General features: G+C 37.4%; 1 protein-coding gene across 3 annotated transcripts in view; it reads right to left on the bottom strand.

The window, feature by feature from the left end:
- Nucleotides 1–19,972, bottom strand: part of LOC120780966 (cadherin-86C) — a 144,370-nt gene that overhangs the window by 41,233 nt on the left and 83,165 nt on the right. The gene's annotated exons all lie outside the window — the stretch shown is intronic.

The following is a 19,972-nucleotide window of genomic DNA, read 5'->3' as shown; positions in this document are numbered from 1 at the left end:
AAAATGTTGAAAATAATTTAAACAAGAAAAAACGTTAACTTCGGCTGCACCGAAACTAATATACCCTTCACATTTGCATTTCTTTTAGTAACTATGTGTTCAGTTTGTATAGAAGATATATGCTATAGTAATCCTATCTGAACAATTTTTTTTGGAGATTATATTGTTACTTAATTTAAATTTCGTAAGGATACCACATCAAATGCGTAAGTTTTCCATACAAGCCCTTGATGTCGATCGTTCGGTTTGTATGGCAGCTTTATGGAATAGTGAGTCGATCTAAACAATTTCTTCCGATATTACATCATTTCTATGAACAATAACAAATGAGGAAGTTTCCCATGCAAGCATTTGATTCCGATCGTTCAGTTTGTATGGCAGCTATATGCTATAGTAATCCGATCTGAACAATTTCTGCGGATATTACATTTTTGCCTTAGAAAATAACCTGTGCCAACTTTTGTGAAAATACATTGTCAAATGTGAAAGTTTTCCAACAAGAACTTGATTCCGATCGTTCAGTTTGTATGGCAGCTATATGTTATAGTGGTCCGATATCTACAGTTCCGACAAATGAGCAGCTTCTTGAAGAGAAAATGACGTTTGCAAAACGGACAGACAGACGGACATGGCTATCGTGTCAAACTTAATATAGATACCCTGTTCAGGGTATACAAATTACATACTTTACTTATTTCATTTGTATATAATGTATATAAAAGTCATTGTTTAAATGAGTTAAGCATCCACCCACTCTACCTGGGTAAACTGGCGCATCTTAATAAGACAGCTTAATTCACCACAGCTGATGACACCAACACAACTCACCATACCTATACACCCACTCTTCAAAAAGGATGGACAAGGAGAAAGCAGACAATTCGTTCTACACAAGCCGCCCAGCCACAATCGTTTCTTACTTTCACTGCGTCGCGATAACACCTCACGCTACTCTCCCTTAATCATAAAAGTCAATCACAATTCACGTCAACTTTCGCCAGCATCTACAATCAACAACATTGCTCATCAACATTCATCAAGATATTCGATTCTACGCGCCACATCGACATCTTCTACAATCGCTCAGCGGTCCGGTTGGCAAATCATATCCACTCGCTCCATACATTCGGCTTTCGACTATAACTTTATATTAAGGAAATTTCGAATGTTAAGGAAACTGCCGCCTATAACAAACAAAACTCCAGAAGATCAGTATTGTGAAGACTTCTCTAAAGCCACAACTACTCGATCAAATAATGGCCAGTACATCGTACGACAACCAATAGAGCCACAATTTTCCGTGGGGTATAAAGGTAGAAAAAGCAAGGTTCGTAACCTTTCGACCCCGCAGGATGGCTTTCGCCAATAATGATACAAAAATCCTGCTTAAAAATTTCAAACTATGTGGCGCGGCACTAAACGTCAAATTAATGCAAACGTACTTAAACAGAAAATATAACAAAAATGTTTCCAAAAGTAAGAAAAAAAAAATTGCTCTTCATACAATATTGCCCCACAGAGGCTTAAATTTTCAAATAAATGAAATCTCAAAAACGTTAAGGGATCACTATATTCCCTATGCGATACATTGACGCACCTGCTCTTAAGCTAAGGTCGCTCTTATCACAACTATCCAACCGCTTCTCATATGGGTGGGTTATGGGAATCAGCTATACAAAGCATCAACTTAACTATGAAGAATTTTTTACTTTATGAATAGAAGCCGATTTCCATTCGCGGCCATTCTCTCGCAAGATCCCTCTAATTTCATAGTCCTAAATCTAGGGCTAAGGAGTACCCACTCTGGCCACATCTGAGCCAGGCATGGCGTTACTATCCTTTATAAGCCGATAACATAGAAAAGGCAAATAAAAAACAACCGGTATAACATACCGATGAAATAAGAAATTTTAAATAACCGCTAATGAAATTAATACAAGCAAACAACGCATACACTTGTTTGCCATAATAATGAATCGTCAAAAAAGCAAAATCAAATAAACCCGCAAAATAAAGTTTCTTCTCTTAAGCACCTACCCGCATATTAAAAGGCACATTCTAATACATGTGGTATGTTTCGAACCAAAATCCGTTCCCTACACACACGGATAAATATGAGTAGATTACAACTCTATCAAGAAATACTTCTGCTGTCAGAACGTATTCCGCGCTTCGGCTAATCTACCAGAAGTTTGCCGAAATAAATGCAACAGCATATACATATGCAATACTAGGCAAAATATTCGCCTAGGGGGCCCAGGATGTTTAAATGAGTTAAGCATCCACCCACTCTACCTGGGTAAACTGGCGCATCTTAATAAGACAGCTTAATTCACCACAGCTGATGACACCAACACAACTCACCATACCTATACACCCACTCTTCAAAAAGGATGGACAAGGAGAAAGCAGACAATTCGTTCTACACAAGCCGCCCAGCCACAATCGTTTCTTACTTTCACTGCGTCGCGATAACACCTCACGCTACTCTCCCTTAATCATAAAAGTCAATCACAATTCACGTCAACTTTCGCCAGCATCTACAATCAACAACATTGCTCATCAACATTCATCAAGATATTCGATTCTACGCGCCACATCGACATCTTCTACAATCGCTCAGCGGTCCGGTTGGCAAATCATATCCACTCGCTCCATACATTCGGCTTTCGACTATAACTTTATATTTTGTAAACATAAGTACGTCTTAAGTAAACAATAAATTAAAATTAGTATACATTTAAAACGTGTGAGCATCTGTATTTAAGTGCGAAAGTGTGCGAAAGTGGTTAGTATTATTATCAAAATAAACAGTCATAATTTCATATTTTCTCATTCTAATACAAATAGTAAACAAGAACACGAAAATTATTATTTTTTTTAATAGTAGCACATAATGATTGTTGTTGCATGGTGTACGTTGCTTTGTGTTGATTGTGATTATTCCGTTGATCATATATTTAAGTACATATTTACATACATATGAACTTTCTATCAGAAATCGCACTAATACGTCTGAGAAAACAGAAATGATAGTTCAATTTCTATTTTGCCGTTATTGATACTGCATCGTCTTTAATCGATGAAAGATACGACCAGTTGAAACAAACGTTTGGAATTTTCCATCCATTTTTGAACATTGTTCAAAAGTAGAAGTGTCAATAACCCACGGCGGATTGACGGGTAAACATATCATACGTACTAGAGAGCTGCAACGAGTATGATTAAATCAGAACAAATTGTCGTTCCCAAAACACAATCAAATCAATTCAGTTCATCATAGACAACATTGTTGATCAATTCGAGTACCCGCCAGCGAAACTTATTTGATGCAACATGAACAATCTGTTCTTCGCCAATCACGATCGAGTAAACGATATGACTGGCTTCGGTTCAAATCGGTTCAAATCGAGCGGCGTTGCGACGTTTGTTTGAATCGATGTGAAACTGCGGGTAAACTACGAGTACAGCAAATTTCCTGCTGGATTGATTTGAATCATGTGTGGCAAAAAATTTATCAACTTTGAATATGTGCGCATATTACAATATATGTAAATGGAAATTGGATGGAATTTCCATTATACAAGTATGTATATACATACATTTGTATTTGAAACAGAACAGAAGTGCACTAATAAATCAGTGTTTAGAGGATGATATCCAAACCGAACGCTGTCGATCATTTCAATCATTGAAATATGAGTATGAATCATTTACAGGTATTTTCTGCTAATGCGAACGTTCATAAACAAATCATGTATAAGTTGATCGCTGGTGATTCAAAGTTGTTCTCTATCGCTGATTTGAAGACAAACGGTTCGATTCGTGAACATGAAGCCAACTTTTATCAATACAACAGTTATTAAATTAAAATATATGTATCTAAACAAATGTATAATTATACTGATTATAAGATTTATGGCCGTTATTAAGGTTTTCAACCCAACCCAACCGAATTTTTAATAAAGTTTTGAAATTCAAACTTCATTTTTTTGTGGTATTATGGTTTTCAAATCTGTGTTAGCGGGGTTGACCAGAGCAACAAAAATTTTCAACTACCAAGCAATTGTAGTTGAACACATATTTCTAAAAAAATATTCATAAAGAACGGAAAATGGGTAAAAAAATATTTTGTTTATAAATGTAAACTATTTTAATTAGTTATTTTGTACAAATACATAGAAAGATAAAAATTTTGTTTAGTCTCCCGAAGCTAAATGAGGCAAGCTGCAGAAACAGCAAATATAACATTAATCCTTTCGACCCCAACTTTTCCCTATAGAATTAAATTTTGAATTACTATCTATTGGAAGATACTTGTGAATAACGAAGGGCGCTGCATATATTTTTCGTTTGGGTTTTTCAAGTGCTAATACTTTCTGTATAGTAACCAAAGATTCGCTATTGGTGTTCCCAAAATTCTTATGTACCAGTTCCTGCAACGGTGGTTGACTTTGCATAACTCCATGAGCATGTCCGCTAAATCTACTCCTCTCATACCGTTATTATAAAAACCTACAATAGCATGTCTTTCTACATTCAAGTACTCTTTCTCTTTTGAACTCCATCGCTTGCATATCCCAACTGGTTCACAGTCTACATACGATGATAGAAGTTGTACTGCCCTATTGTCAAACATACACATACACGCTTTTTTCACTTCATATTTTGTATCAAATCTGTATCGGTAGCAGATTACAACAACTTATGCGATTTTTTCAGATAGTTCCAGTTACAATTGGCACATTTCCTTCCTTATGGTAATGTTCTTACATCTAATTTACAAAAATGCTTCTTTTTTTAAACGAAAAAAATAAATCTGCAAAATTTTTTTCCAATATTATTTTTTAAGCCTAACAATAAGTTATAAAATCTTAAATCTATTTAAAAACTGGACAGGTTCAAGCAGGTGATTGAGCTGTTTTGGTGATACGTTGCTCTTTAATACGCAGACATATCTCTTCTTTTAAGGCATGTTTGATCGCAGGAATGTACCAACGCTTTAGCCAAAGGGTTTGGGTGTTAGGTAGTGCTCATTTTTACTGCCGGGCACATTTTTGTTCTTAGCGAAAATGTAACATGCTTACACTTCTGTTCATTCACATTTATACGCCAGTTAGCCAAGGTTTCTTCGACAAAACTTAAATGCTCCGCTAATATTCTTGATGCTAAAATGTGGCAGTTGTTACGGCTCATTATAGCTATGTCATCCGCAAAAGTTGAAGTTAATACATTGTTAGCTGTTGGAAGATCTGCTGTATACATGATGTATAGAGTTGGGCTTAAAACGTTGCCCTGTGGTACACCAGCCCTTATCTGTCTTTCATCCGATATGGAATCTCCCACTTTCACCATAAATTGTCTATTATTTAAATTAGACTCCAATATTTTATGCAACTCTAAAGGTAGAATTTTTTTAATCTTATATAAAAGACCTTCATGCCACACCTTATCAAACGCCTGAGCTACATCTAGAAATATTGCTGAACAGTACTCTCTGTGCTCAAATGCTTTCCTTATATCGTTCGTAATTCTATTTACTAGGTCTATTGTACCAGGTTTCGCACGAAATCCCAATTGATGTATTGGTATTATATTATTTTCGTAGAGGAAAGGAGACATCTTTAACAGTAATACTTTTTCAAATACTTTAGAAAGACAGGGTAGATGACTGGTTGGTCTGTATGAAGACGGCTGTGTTAAGTCTTTCCCAGGTTTATCTATCAAGGTAATCTGCGACTTTTTCCACGAAATTGGATAGGATCCGAAACTACGAATTGCATTGAAGAGCAAAGAGAGCACCTCTACAGCAATAATTAGTAACTCAATTAGCATTTTTGGAAAAATATTATCGTGTTCCCGTGACTTTTGTGGATTAAGTTTTTTGATAATTCCAATAATTTCAGAAGGTGAAGTCTTAAGAGACTGGAGCGACTCTTTAGCTGTGTTGGGTAAGATGGACAGCTTAAAGTTGTTCTTTGGCAAATTAGGTTGATATACCTTTCCTAGGTGATTTGCAAAACAATTAGCCTTTTCTTCCTTACTTCGAGCCCATTTTCCACCCAAGTCTCGTATAGGCATATTGCAGTCAGTTAGTGGCTTCATGGACTTTTGGGCTTTCCAAAGAGAATTTTGCTTGTTGGAATTTGCACACAGCTTCTTTACATATATTTCGGTGTTGAATTCTTCCTCACGTTTGAGCGTTTTTTTTTTAATTTACGTACAGCAGATTTTAATTGAAGCTGAGTGGAAGGGGAGCGATTTTCTTCCATTCACGCCTTACATGCCTTTTTTCATTTACAAGCTTTTCTATTTCTCTATTAGTGATTTTTCTGGCACCAAGCGGCTTATAGTTTTTGTTTGGTGTTGCTGAGACAACTGCGCTGGTTATTATATCATTGACTTCTCTTATGCTTTCGTACATATCTCTTCCTGCATTTATTTTTTACTCAATATTAATGTGGCTACTCACGTATTTTATCTTTTAGCCAATTCGTTCGGACATGTATCAGCTGTTATGTGCAATTTATACATATTTTTGATTACAGAAAAATCAATTAAATTTGGTATTTTCTTCCGATCACTAGGCCAATATGTCGTCTTACCAGGAGATATTAATTCAAATTCATTAATTCATTTATTGTGCCTATTTATAACAATTTGATACAGCTGTCGTCCTTTCGGATTAATAAGACGTGAGCCCCAGAACGTGTGTTTTGCGTTGTAATCTCCACCTGCTAAAAATCTTTCACCTAGTGTTCCTAAAAAATCTTTAAATTCGCTATCTGTAATTTTAAAACGATGTGGACAGTATATAGCCGTAAGGTTTAAGTCACAACCCCGATTTTTAGTGATATTTTTGTAGCTTGTAACTGGGGTGTAGCATGAGATTCTAGAGTATAGTGATTTAAACGATTTCTGATCAACACTGCCTCGCCACGATGCGCTTTTCCATTCGGATGATTTGTAACATAGAGTCTAAATCTTGGTAGATTGAAATTATTTTTATTTGTTAGATGAGTTTCTGATATGAGCATTACATCTATGTTTTTTTCAGACAGAAATCTAATAATCTCTAATTTATGTTGGTTAACACCGTTAGCATTCCATATACATATATTTAGTAAGCTCATTTTTTACTTAATAAATTTTGCAGCATTTGATTTTGTGATTTTATTAAATCCTGGATCATGTTTTGCATGCTAGACATAAATTGTGTCATACACTGTGTAAGATTTATAATCATAGTTTCAATACCTCCATTTGGAGGATTTTGCGGCAGTTGCATTTGCACAGTGTTGCCTTTCACCACATTAGCATAGCTTCCTTGCATATTATTATTATTAAAAGTAATAGGATTTGAACTTTTGTCTGAGGTTGCTATAATTTCATTACGGGATGTGTGTAACATTTGGTTACGACGTGCTTGAATGCTCTTTGACAACTTCGATTTCAAATCTTTATATACAGGACAAGACCTGTAGTTAGCAGTGTGATTTCCTCCACAATTGCTGCATTGTTTTTTCAATCCGTCTTTTCTAAGGGTGCATCAGCCGAAATCATCATTGAAATTCATGGAAATGGAATTGAACATCTCCAAACCATCGATTTATCGCATTTTGACCCAACATTTGCGCTTACGAAAGACGTGTTCGGCCCGAATATCGCGAAGATAAAAGTTATTTGACCAAAAATCATATTTTAACCATTAAACAGCTAGAAATACTCGTTCGACATGATTTTGGACCGTGCAAAAAGCTGTATTGGAGCAGAAGGAGACTATTTTGAACAAAATAAATTGATTTTGCCGAAAAAAGCATTTGATCTGTTTTTTTTAAGTCCTGTTTACTTTCGAACGCAGCCTGTATATCGCGCAATGACCGTGGTCTAAATATTCGGTGCCTAGAAGCTTGAACTTTATACAAGGAGCGTTCAGTTCCCAGTACACAAATCAAGAAGCAATTAATATAACGGCATTAAACTTTGCACTAACAATGTCTTTAGGGTTTGTAAAACTTTGTAAATCGCAACTTCCTTCCTCTGGATTGCGCTACCGTCGAGTACAGGCGTGCATTCATATGCAGCATTGTATAATACTCTATTTTATGTAATACATATGTAATTATAATGAATTATAATTAAATAAATACAAACACAACAGTTTTAATCACGTAAAGTTCACGTAAAGGTTGAATAAGTAATAATGATTAAAATAATAAAATTAGATAATAATAGAAGTTGATTCAAATTACATACACCCAACTCTTTTTTTAGACGGTAGATACGATCCTCAGAAATCCGTGTAAAAAAACCGTGTAAAAAAAGAGGTGTTTCCTATAGTAAAATGGAGGATACGTTCCATGTCATCTGAAAACCGTGTAAGATGAAATAAAGAACTATATTTACTTCGGAAAACCGTGTAAAAAAAGTTTAGAACTATACAATTTCAGATATGCTTTCAAATTGTATGTTTATATGGCATTTTATTGAGCATTAAAACTTAATAAACATAATTCATACAGGTGAAAAATTGGTAGAGTATGCAAAAAACAAAAGAAATCTGTTAATCCAGAACTAAGAACAGAAAAATTAGAATAGATATAAGGGAAAAATATTTACATAGCTACATAATTATTCGTCGCTACTTGATTACAAGTGCAATTGTTTGCGATGAACTGGACTAAAGTCGGTATCATCGCTGGAGATATCCATTTTAGCAATGTAAATATAAGAAAATAATTGTATAAAAGAATGTGAAATAAAGAGATTTCAGTTTTGTAGTTAGAACGAAAGCATGCCCAACGATTGGAAATTAAATGTGTTCTGCCCAATCCAAAAAAAGGGAGACCCCACAATCTGCGCTAACAACCGTGGGATAAGCCTCCTCAACATCGCGTATAAAGTTCAATCGAGCGTATTGTGTGAAAGATTAAATCCCACCGTCAACAAACTGATTGAGCCTTCTCAGTGCGGCTTTAGACCAGAAAATCAACAACCGACCAGATATTCACCATGCGCCAAATTTTGGAAAAGACCCGAGAAAAGAGAATCGACACACACCACCTCTTCGTCGATTTCAAGTTGCTTTCGACAGCACGATAAGGAGCTGCTTTTGTGCCGCGATTTCTGAATTTGATGTCACCGCAAAACTATTACGGCTGTGTAAACTGACGTTGAGCAACACCAAAAGCTCCGTCAGGATCGGACGTTCGATACCAAACGAGCTTTCAGACAAGGTAACGCCCTATCGTTCGACTTTTTCAATCTGCTGCTGGAGAAAATAATTCGAGCTCAGTGACATGGAAGCTAAGTCGCAGTTCGCCATTTGATTTGCTTCTTTGATCAGTCTAGAGAAAGCAGAACTAACGGCGCGGGTGTTGAGGCCGATGACATCAATATCATCGGCGTACGCCAGCAGCTGTACACTCTTATAAAAGATTGTACCTGTTCGATTTAGATTTGCAGCTCAAATTATTTTCTTCTTCTTCTTACAACTTTGAAGTCGTAGATAACTTCGTTTATCTTGGAACCAGTATAAACACCAACAACAATGTCAGTCTGAAAATCCAGCGCACCAAACTCTATAAGTTACTTATATTTCTCGTCCTGCTTTATGGTGCTGAGGCTTGGACGATGACAACAACTGATGAGTCGACGTTGCGTGTTTTCGAGAGAAAGGTTCTGCGTAAGATATATGGTTCTTTGCGCATTGGTCACGGCGAATAGAGGGAGACCTCTACTCCGTTGGAAAGACCAGGTGGAGAATGATCTGGTTTCGCTTGGAATCTCTATTTGGCTTCACCTTGTGAAAAGAAGAAACGACTGGCGCTGTTGTTAACTCGGCTATAATTTCGTAAATGGTGTCCACGCCAGTAAGGAGAAGAATGTTGGATTGTTACGTAAAATGTGTAAACATATTTCTTATGTCATTTTATCTTCAATAATTCCGATTTCACCAACACCTTTTCGACAATTACAACCCTATCCCATTACACTCAACTTTCCAAATTTTAATGTGGTAATTATGATCTTGTTTTTAGGGCTGTAAGCGGCTTCCTTCAAAATCTTTGATGTCCATCGTGGTAGTATAGCACTATTTTCGTCTCATCACAAAACAGTAACATTTGCGATAGCAATGGTTTTTTCTTGCACATAATATTTGTGTTTTAAAAGAACCCTTCGCACGGTTTCGTGGCCTACTTGCAGAATATTGCGTTCCTTCAAATCTGCAGCTAACATTCTAAGGCTGCACTGTTGTTTATTGTCAATTTGTTTGATTATTAACCTTTCCATCCTTGATGTAAGCTTTTTTAGCCAGCCACTGGGTTGTTTTAATTCCAACCGATTTGCTTTTTCTGCGCTATATACAGGGTTTGTCCGGCAAGTAATAGGACTGATTTTTTTCCGCTGCAACTGTACTTCGGAGTGTGCGTGCACCGACTGGATTCGGCAGAAGGCGTTCCTAGCTACTGAATGACCGGGTTGGTTAATTGTCTCCGAGCGTCAGAATAAACATATTCGCGCGACGTGTTTTTGTGTGTGGTGCAAGCCGAAAATGCAGCGTTCGTTAAAGCAGAGGTACGCGATTAAATTCTGTGAGACTTTCCGCACAAACCTTGTATGACATGTACAGTGTCCTAAGCTTTAGAGAAAATATTTCAGCCAATTCTTTTGCTGATTTACTTTTATGAAAATTATAATAAACCAATTGTATTATATTTTCACTTGTACGATTATCCGGCATTATTGGTAAAACGTTTTCTAATGAATGCGGGGTCGCCAACTACGGGAATTAGATGGAGTGTAACTTTTCATTCCCTCTGAAAATACTCTATTCTGTTGCATTCGTGCCCCTGTGGTGAAACACGATCATCCTAAACAATATTTCTAGTAAACGTGAAAATAAGGCCTACTTTTTAATTTATTTCCTATGTTTGATATTTGCATATATGTATGTACATATACATATTTGTATGTCGGAGCGGTAGTACTTATATTTTTATATCAGTGCATATGCGTACGTCGGATTGCTAATATGTAGGCAACTGTATGCAGAGCACTTAAAGCATAGAGAAGGTGCAGGTTCGATATCGAACATTTGTTAGATTTATAGTAAGGAATTCACCTCACAACCACAGAAGTCACGCTGTGAAATGTTAACATTTTTAACAGTTCTCCACATACTCACACAGAGAATATAAAGAGAAATAAATACATATATGTATGTATTTACGGCATATGATGACATTGGCATGTATGCCCAACCAGAGAATATGAAGAGACATAAATATATGTATGCATGCATAGTAATATTTATAGCCAATTTGGACTTGCATGTTTAATAATTTTATTTGATTTTTACATAATATACCATACTATAAATATTTTTGTATTATGTTTCTTACTAATAGAAATTGAATTTATCACAACAAAATATAAATACATCGTCTATCATATTAATCTTATTATCTGCTCATATGAATGAATGTATACGCATGTGTGCGTTCAGAAATTCAAATCATGATTTTATCACTTATCAATGTATTATATGTATGTGTGCGCATTGATCTGCATCTTCATACATTCATATATATGTGGCAATACCACAAGCTTATAAAATTTATATTTCGCAAATACAACCATGCGCATGTATTTCGCAAATGCAACCATTCGCATTCTATTCACTTTTAACTTGCATTTGGATCCTGAAGAGCAAACACGTGTTTTATTTCGCTCAGAATCTCTATAATTGGTGACCCTTGACGGTAAGTGAGATGTCGCTCAACGATAGCCTGGCGGTCACTGCTGGTCCAAGCCATGGGGAATTCAACGCTACAACACCAATTTTTCCACACATCCCGCTGCCATTGATGTCAGAAGACAACATTGAGGCTTATCTTTACTCGTTAGATTTTTGGTTTGAGGCCTCTGGCGTTACAACCGACTCGGCAAAATTTAATATCGTAGCGGCCAGTATACCGCAGGTAAAGTTAATGGAGTTGCGCTCCATAATAGATGCTGCGCCCACGTCTGCGCGATATCAAATCATTCGTACCAAATTGATAGAAATTTTCACTGAGAGCCAGCAAGGCCGCCTACAATGTGCATTGCGCGACATGCTATTGGGCGACCGCCGCCCAAGCGACCTGTTTGACGAAATGAAGCGCGCTGCTAGTTCCGCTCTAAGCGAAAGCATTTTGCATGATTTGTGGGTTAATCACTTGCCACCATATGGGCAAGCAGTAATTATAGCAACCAATGAAGCAGCAAAATCACCGACTCAATAGTGGAGACGATGCAAATGCGTGAAGTTCGTATCCACGAGGTATCCGCATCGAATCATACCACAGACAACGACCTGAGGACCGAAATAGCCGAACTGAAACAGCGTTTTGATAGAGTTACGAGCAGCGAGAAAACACGTGCGCGTTCCAGATCGAAAACGCCAGTGCGCCCTCAAAACATCAATTCAAGCGAAATGTGCTGGTATCACGCCAAGTTTGGACCAAACGCTAAGAAGTGTCGCCAACCTTGTCAGTTCGCTCAATCTACATCGCCAAATGGCAAACAATAGGGGTGCTCTGCCAGCAGTATATCAGGGATAGGCAGACGCTCTGAGATGCCTTCGAACTGCCGCCTACGTATATTCGACACATCAACTAATATAACATTCCTTATCGACTCCGGCGCTGATGTGTCGGTACTTCCGAAGTATTCGAAATTGGCACGAGTCAACCCATCGGATATGCAATTGTTTGCCGCTAATAGTTCACCGATTACGGTTTTGGAGAAGTCCATACTTCGCCTTAACCTCAACTTACGCAGGGATTTTGCTTGGAGCTTTGTGATTGCAGACGTAACCCAAGCAATCATTGGAGCAGATTTTTTATCACATTACGACCTTTTACCTGATCTTAATGGACGATGTCTGCTCGACCGCAAAACAGCAGTTAAATCATTTTGCACAGTAGCGCGAATCAATGTATCAAACATTTGAACATTTGTTCAGCCCGAGATTTTTTAAACTCGCTTCGAGAGTTTAGTGACGTAACGCGACCAGCCGCTCCGGTTTCTACAACGAAGTCCACCGTGGTTCACCGGATCATTACAAACGGTCAACCAATTTTTTCTCGGCCAAGACGGCTGTCGCCTGAATACGAGCTGTTGATGAAACTGGGCATATGTCGGCCATCCAGCAGTAATTGGGCTAGCCCATTACATATAGTGCGCAAGGCCGACGGGTCATGGAGACCGTGTGGAGACTACCGCGCGCTTAACGCGGTAACCGTCAAATACCCTCTGCCGTTCCTACACGATTTCAGCAATATTTTTGCTGGAAATTCAATATTTTCAAAAATCGGTCTACAGAAGGTCTTTTACCAGATTCCAATCGATCCCAATGACATTAGTAAAACTGCCATCACAACTCCTTTTGGGTTGTACGAATTCACGCACATGACCTTTGGGTTGCGCAACGCGGCACAAACATTCCAAAGAGTCATCAAAGAAGTTTTCCGCGGCACAGATAATGTGTTCACCTACCTGGACGACATATGCGTCGCATCACGCTCCCCAGAAGAACATAGCGCACATCTTCGTATACTTAGTTTTTCAACGATTACGCCAACACAAATTAACAATAAATGTAGCCAAATCAGTGCTTGGTGTATCAGAGTTGCATTTCTTAGGGCATTTAATCACGAAGGATGGAATCAAGCCGCTGCGTAGAAGCATTGAAGAAACGATTCCTAGCTATGATCAATTTTTATAGATCGCTACTTCCAAACCCACTTTCGCACCAAGCTCCTCTTTTCAAAATGTGTTCTGGAAATAAGCGCAACGACAAAACGCCACTGAACTGGACGAACGACAACATAAGGCACTTTAGGGCTTGCAAAGAGGACCTCACTAATTGCGCGCTTCTGGCGCACCCGCTCCCGAACGCTACTCTTTCATTATGGGTCGACGCATCTGACTACGCTGCAGGCGCCGCTCTACATCAAATTTCCAATGGATCACTTCAACCTTTAGGCTTTTTCCAGCGCTTTTTTACAAAAGCTGAGCAGCGGTACAGTACCTACGATAGAGAATTAACTGCGATATTTCTCTCCGTCCGTCATTTTCGCTTCATGCTTGAAGGAAGAATTTGCCACGTTTACTCCGACCACAAGCCGCTAATCTATGCTTTTCGGCAACGACTAGAAAAAGCATTTGATCATCAGGCACGTCAGTTGGATTTTATTGCGCAGATCACGACAGACATTCGTCACGTACCAGGGGTACAAAATGTTACAGCAGATCTGCTGTCTCGAATCCAAGCCATAACAACTGATCCAATAAATTTTGATGACTTGGTTGAAGATCAGAAAAACAACGACGAGTTAAAGTCATACTTAGAAGGTAAAATTAGTCATTCGCTTCAACTAACCAGTATTATTATCCCCTCTAGTACTAAGATAGTCTATTGCGATACTTCAACTGGTCGACTACGCCCGTTCATAACAAAACGATTCCGACAAACAGTTCTTTGCGCAACACACAACATATCTCACCCAGGCACGAGGGTAACTACGAAACTGATGACTGAACGCTCTGTGTGGCCCGGAATACAGAAAGATAGCTGGGAATTCGCCAAGCAATGCATCCAGTGCCAACGCAACAAAGTCATCCGGCACAACTCTTCACTGTTTCAAAGCCGCGCTTGCCCCGGACAACGCACCTGCATATCGACATTGTCGCATCCTTCCCACTTTCCGACGGCAACCGCTATTGTCTCACGTTCATCGATCGTTTCACACGTTGGCCCGATGCATTCGCTATCCCAGATATCACCGCAGAAACAGTATCCAAGGCATTAATAAGCTGATGGATATCGCGATTTGGCGTTCCTGTTGACATAACTTCGGACCTGGGCCGGCAATTTGAAAGTAAACTTTTCGATCAACTCATGCAATGCCTAGGGATCAGGCGTCTACGGACGACCGCTTATCATCCACAGACGAATGGCATGGTCGAACGATGGCACCGAACGCTTAAGTCAGCAATATTGTGCCACAATTACAATCAATGGACCTCGTCGCTGCCACTAATCCTGTTGGAGCTTCGTAGTTATTTTAAGGCCGACATAAATGCTTGTCCAGCTGAACTAGTTTACGGGACTACCTTGTGTTTGCCTTCTGAGTTTTTCGTGGATAGTGGCCCATCAACTACCGAAGTGGAGACCATAGCACATTTAAGCCGCGTCATGCGAGACTTACGCCCCATAGATACCGCTTGGCATACCAAGCAGAAGTCATTCATACACGTAGACCTTCAAAAATGCGAACAGGTGTTTGTACGAGATCTATCAGTCAAGCCATCATCGCCATTCAAAATATTTTGCCATCGACGTTAATCATCAAGCCGTGAATGTTTCGATTGATCGTTTGAAGCCAGCCTATACTGCCGTACCCTCTCTCTAGGAGGGGAGTACTGTGGCAACAGCACACGCTTATAAAATTTATATTTCGCAAATACAACCATGCGCATTTATTTCGTAATTGCAACCATGCGCATTCTATTCGCTTTTAACTTGTATTTGCTTTAGGTTAGTTAAAGAAAATAAAAACGCCTATCGTCCCTTTTTGCATTTGGATCCTGAAGAGCAAACACGTGTTGTTCAAAATTGAACATGTTTATTTTCTTAAATAAGATAAGTTAAGAAATTTGTAATACATAAGATCATAAAAACATATACAGTCCACTAATAATCATTTCTTTCCCTCGGAAATATGTTCAAATATCATTGAAAATGCTTATTTATATGCAAAGCCGAAATTCTACTAAATATAAATATCTATTTATATATTAATAAACATACATACATATGTATGTATTGACATAAACATAGCCATGCATTTACATGCAATGCGCATTCAATAAAAATAAAAATGCATGCAGACACATGTCATAAATTTAGAGAAGAGATAAGATTATCACACACACACACATATGTATCAAAAACAACCCCATGTCAAGCAGCAATAAACAATATGCTGCAATACATATAAACATAAACACATAAATATAAGTTAAGAAATTTGATGTTAATTTCTTTTAAAAAAATTTTATTTATTACTTGTTCGTTTCATTACAGAGCTAAGACTAAACTTAAGAATTAATTTACTTAAAACCTAAGCTACGTTGCACCGGCCAACTGCTGACTTTGTTGCCGATTCTCCGAATTGGCTTATTTCGGTTGCGCGTGTTGGATTTCCGCTTCACGCCGAAAAATGAGCATTTATGCTGATGAAAGCGTGTGGGAAATATTGTGCAACTAGAGATGCATTTCCGCTATGATTTGCTCATTATTGCTGATTATGTGTTTTTACTTATTTAGGAATTTTTAACATTTGCCATGTTAACACTTCCCCTCTTAAAAGCGATCGTCCAGAGAGCCCTATCAAAAATAGGGGAGGTTGTTAAAATTGATCTAAGTATTTTGATCATTGGAAAGATCTTTGATCTCCTTAAGATCAATATTCGCCGGGGGCATCTGGTTAAGGTCCAGGCTTGAAGATATGATTATTCTGTTTTGGTGCTTTTTCCAGAATTTTCGAAAAAATATTATACCGAGAATGATAGTTGCAACGGCTCCAAGTGAAAGGGAGCTATTGGATATCGTTGCTGTCTTCAGAAGATTTATTCTTCGTATGTTATCAATGTGAAACTCCTTTAAGGCCTGGAGAGAAAGTAATTCAATTCGATTTTTTTCGATTGGTGCTGGTTGCAGGGCTGCTGGGATTGCCGGTAGTGGAACCAAATCGTAATTAATGTAAAATTAATGGTTTATTTTTAACGTTGAGTTATGAAAATTAATAAGGTGTGTCCCTGATAAATTTTTCTGTATTCCGTCAGCATCTATTATCCCTTGAAAGCCATTAAGTAATATGGTGCCGGGTTTTACTTCTTCGATTTGTTGGATATGTTGGCCGTTTGTTAAAGTGCAAGATGAATTTAGGCTATTTACTACTCTAGGTATACAACTACAATTACTTATATTTACTAGTTGAGTTTGTTTACAAATCTCAATTTTCTTATAATTATTACATACTTCTTTAATTCCATAGGTATCTTTTGTACCCTTTAATATTTTATCAAATTTGACATTAATTATAATTTTGTTTTGCTTAACAACTTGTCTTATAATCATTTTTTGAAAATTTTCCTTAATAGTTAATGGTATTTTTACCAAGTAAAATATTGTCATATTTTGACTAATTACATTAATATTTGATATTTCTAGTGCTTCTTCAGCATTTTTGAAAGGTATTTCGTCATTTTCTAAATTTTCTAACGCAATTTCGATTTCATTTTTATTTAACAATAATGTATTTAAAATGCCTTTCTTTGCCCACTGTATGGCGTATTTAATGTTTATCAACTCTTCTTTTATTAATCTTATTCTATTCTGCAAATTTATAATAGTTTCGTTTTCTATATAAGTATCTTTCCTTATGTTATTAAGAAGATTATTTACTATCATGCTAATGTTATTAATTTTTTCGTTAAAAATATTGTTAATTAGCACTTGTTTATTATTATTATTATTGATATCATTAAGATTTTTGGTTATTACATCCAGATCTTCTTGATCGGGGCTTCCGGCTATGAATTTCCAAGCCGTTCCTAAACTATCTAGGGATCTTTTCTGTCTTCTTTCAACAGGTTTTATTGTATCTAAAATTTGAAGAGATTGGGTTAATTCGTGTTTTAGGATGGGATAAAGGATTGTGTCCTTGGGTATGTCCGAAGAGGTGAATCTGTACATGTCCGTCAGAAATTGTTCGTACTTGTTGAGGTCGATTATGTGTATTAGTCTGAAGTCTCCATTCTGGATTTTTACTAGTCCGTCATTTATCGTAACTATTTGTGCCGTGGAGTAGTCATAAATGTCTATTGTTGCGAATATTGGGTAAATAAGGAGAAGTCTGGAAACAGAAACTTTAGTTTTGATTTTTTATATTGCGTTTATGAACTACTTTTCCTGATTCTGTCAAAACGGTGGAATTTTTGTCTTCCTTTACTATTTCTTTTCTAAATTTTGGAGATATTTTGGTTCCTAGTCGTTTGTTTATCCTAACGTAAATTGTTTCTCCAGGGTTATATGTTCTAATTGGATGTCGGGATTTATTATGGTAGGAAAGAACTTTTAGTTGTCTATTTTTTAGTTCCGAGATAATTTCTTCCCTAGCTCTTTCAAATTGGCTTGGGTCTGTGGAGATTCTTCTCCCGAAAAATACCTCTATTGGTTTTTTCTTTGTGGAGGAGTGGACTGAAAAATTGTACTCGTAGACGGAGTTATCAAGGAGTTCGGCGAATGAGGTGAAACTTCGCTCTGCTTTTAAACAGCGCATTATTTCTGTGAGGGTCGAGTGAAATCGCTCTACTTGACCATTTACGGAACTTGCATAAGGTGGTGTTCTAAAAATTTGTATATTTAGGGTATCTTCCAATAAAAATCGAATGGAAGCTGAATTCAAAGACGTTTCATTGTCTATAACTACCGTTTCTGGTACGCCAAATTGAAACAGTAGTTCGGGCATACTTTGAAAATTTGTCTATGGCTGTAAGGACGAAATTTCGTTCAGTTATGTAAATATCAATATGTAAGATTTGTCCTGGAAATTGTGGAATAGGGATTTCTCCTAGTTTTGGTTTGGTAGGGTGGCGGTCGTACTTATTTTCTTTGCAAACTGAGCATTGCTGAATAATTCTTTTTATTGTTTTGGTCATGGAGGGAAAATAGTAATTTTCTAAAATTTGAAGTTTGTTTTCACGAGAATTCCTATGTGCTCTTTTATGGGTATTTATGATTATTTCTTCTTGTTGTTGTTCGTCTGTCACATCCTGGACTTGGAGTTGAGAAAACCTGGTTTTATAGTTACTAAAGTGGATGGGGTATATTTCTTGAATTTTACCCATAGTTCTTTCGTCGGTTTTGATGCAATTTATTATGGTGGGGTTTAGGTACCTTTTTAGGAGATTTATTAATGTTTCTGAGTTATATTCCGGTTCTTCACGTTCTTGACGTGTCTATGGTATGTGGGGAATACTATCTTGAATTGATAGGTAGAAATTGGGCCTGAGTTTAGGAAGATTTGGTTTTTGAAAACGTTAATTGGGGATTCTACATGCCAAATTAAGTTATCGGATGAGCTCTCGTCACTATGCTGGGTTACTGACAAGGCGTTAATTGGTTCGGGAGGCGTTCTGATTTCTCCTATGACCTTAGTGGTATAGGTAAGTTTATCGTTTGGTTCCGTAAAGAGATTAGAAAATTTTCGACTAAATTATTAATTTCCTTCTGATGTTTTTGTGACAAGTTATCTTGCTTAATATGTATTTTGTTAACAGATCTTGAAATGGCTGCTTGATTTTAATTTTGGTATTGCCTTCTAACTCCATGAAGTTATTCTTTACGTGGATGACTGCGTCAAGCTCCTTAAGGCTATCATTCCCAATAATACCATGGAATGATGTCAGAGTTGGGAGGAGGTAGAATTTCAGTTTTTTGTCTGAGTTAAATAGGTTTAGAAAGGTATGCTGTTTGATTTCGATGTCTCCTGCTATGGATTTCGCGAAAAAAATGCTTTCGTTATTTATTGGATTGGGCACGATAGAGGATCGTATATAGTTTTTCGTAGATCCTGTATCTACTAAAATTTTCACAATATCTCCACTCTTCAGCCTGCATTCAACGTAGGGCAGCGAAGAGTGACTCATTCTAAAAAATGTAAATCAGTCGTGTCTATGTAGGTATCGTCCTGACCTTCATCGTTTCTGTCTCTGTAACATTCGTCATCGTAATGACTAGAGTTGTCGTTCGTCTGCCTGTCAATTGTTGTGGTAGGATAGTAAGCTTGGGGTTGTTCGGAATCTATATGGAAATTCTTTTGGATTTTATTAGGGGGCACAGGAGCTGGAGGGTTGA

This window comes from Bactrocera tryoni, unplaced genomic scaffold, assembly GCF_016617805.1.
Source record: "Bactrocera tryoni isolate S06 unplaced genomic scaffold, CSIRO_BtryS06_freeze2 scaffold_25, whole genome shotgun sequence".
Classification (NCBI taxonomy): domain Eukaryota; kingdom Metazoa; phylum Arthropoda; class Insecta; order Diptera; family Tephritidae; genus Bactrocera; species Bactrocera tryoni.
Note: the sequence above shows the minus strand (reverse complement) of the source record. Positions and strands in the feature narration are given on the sequence as shown.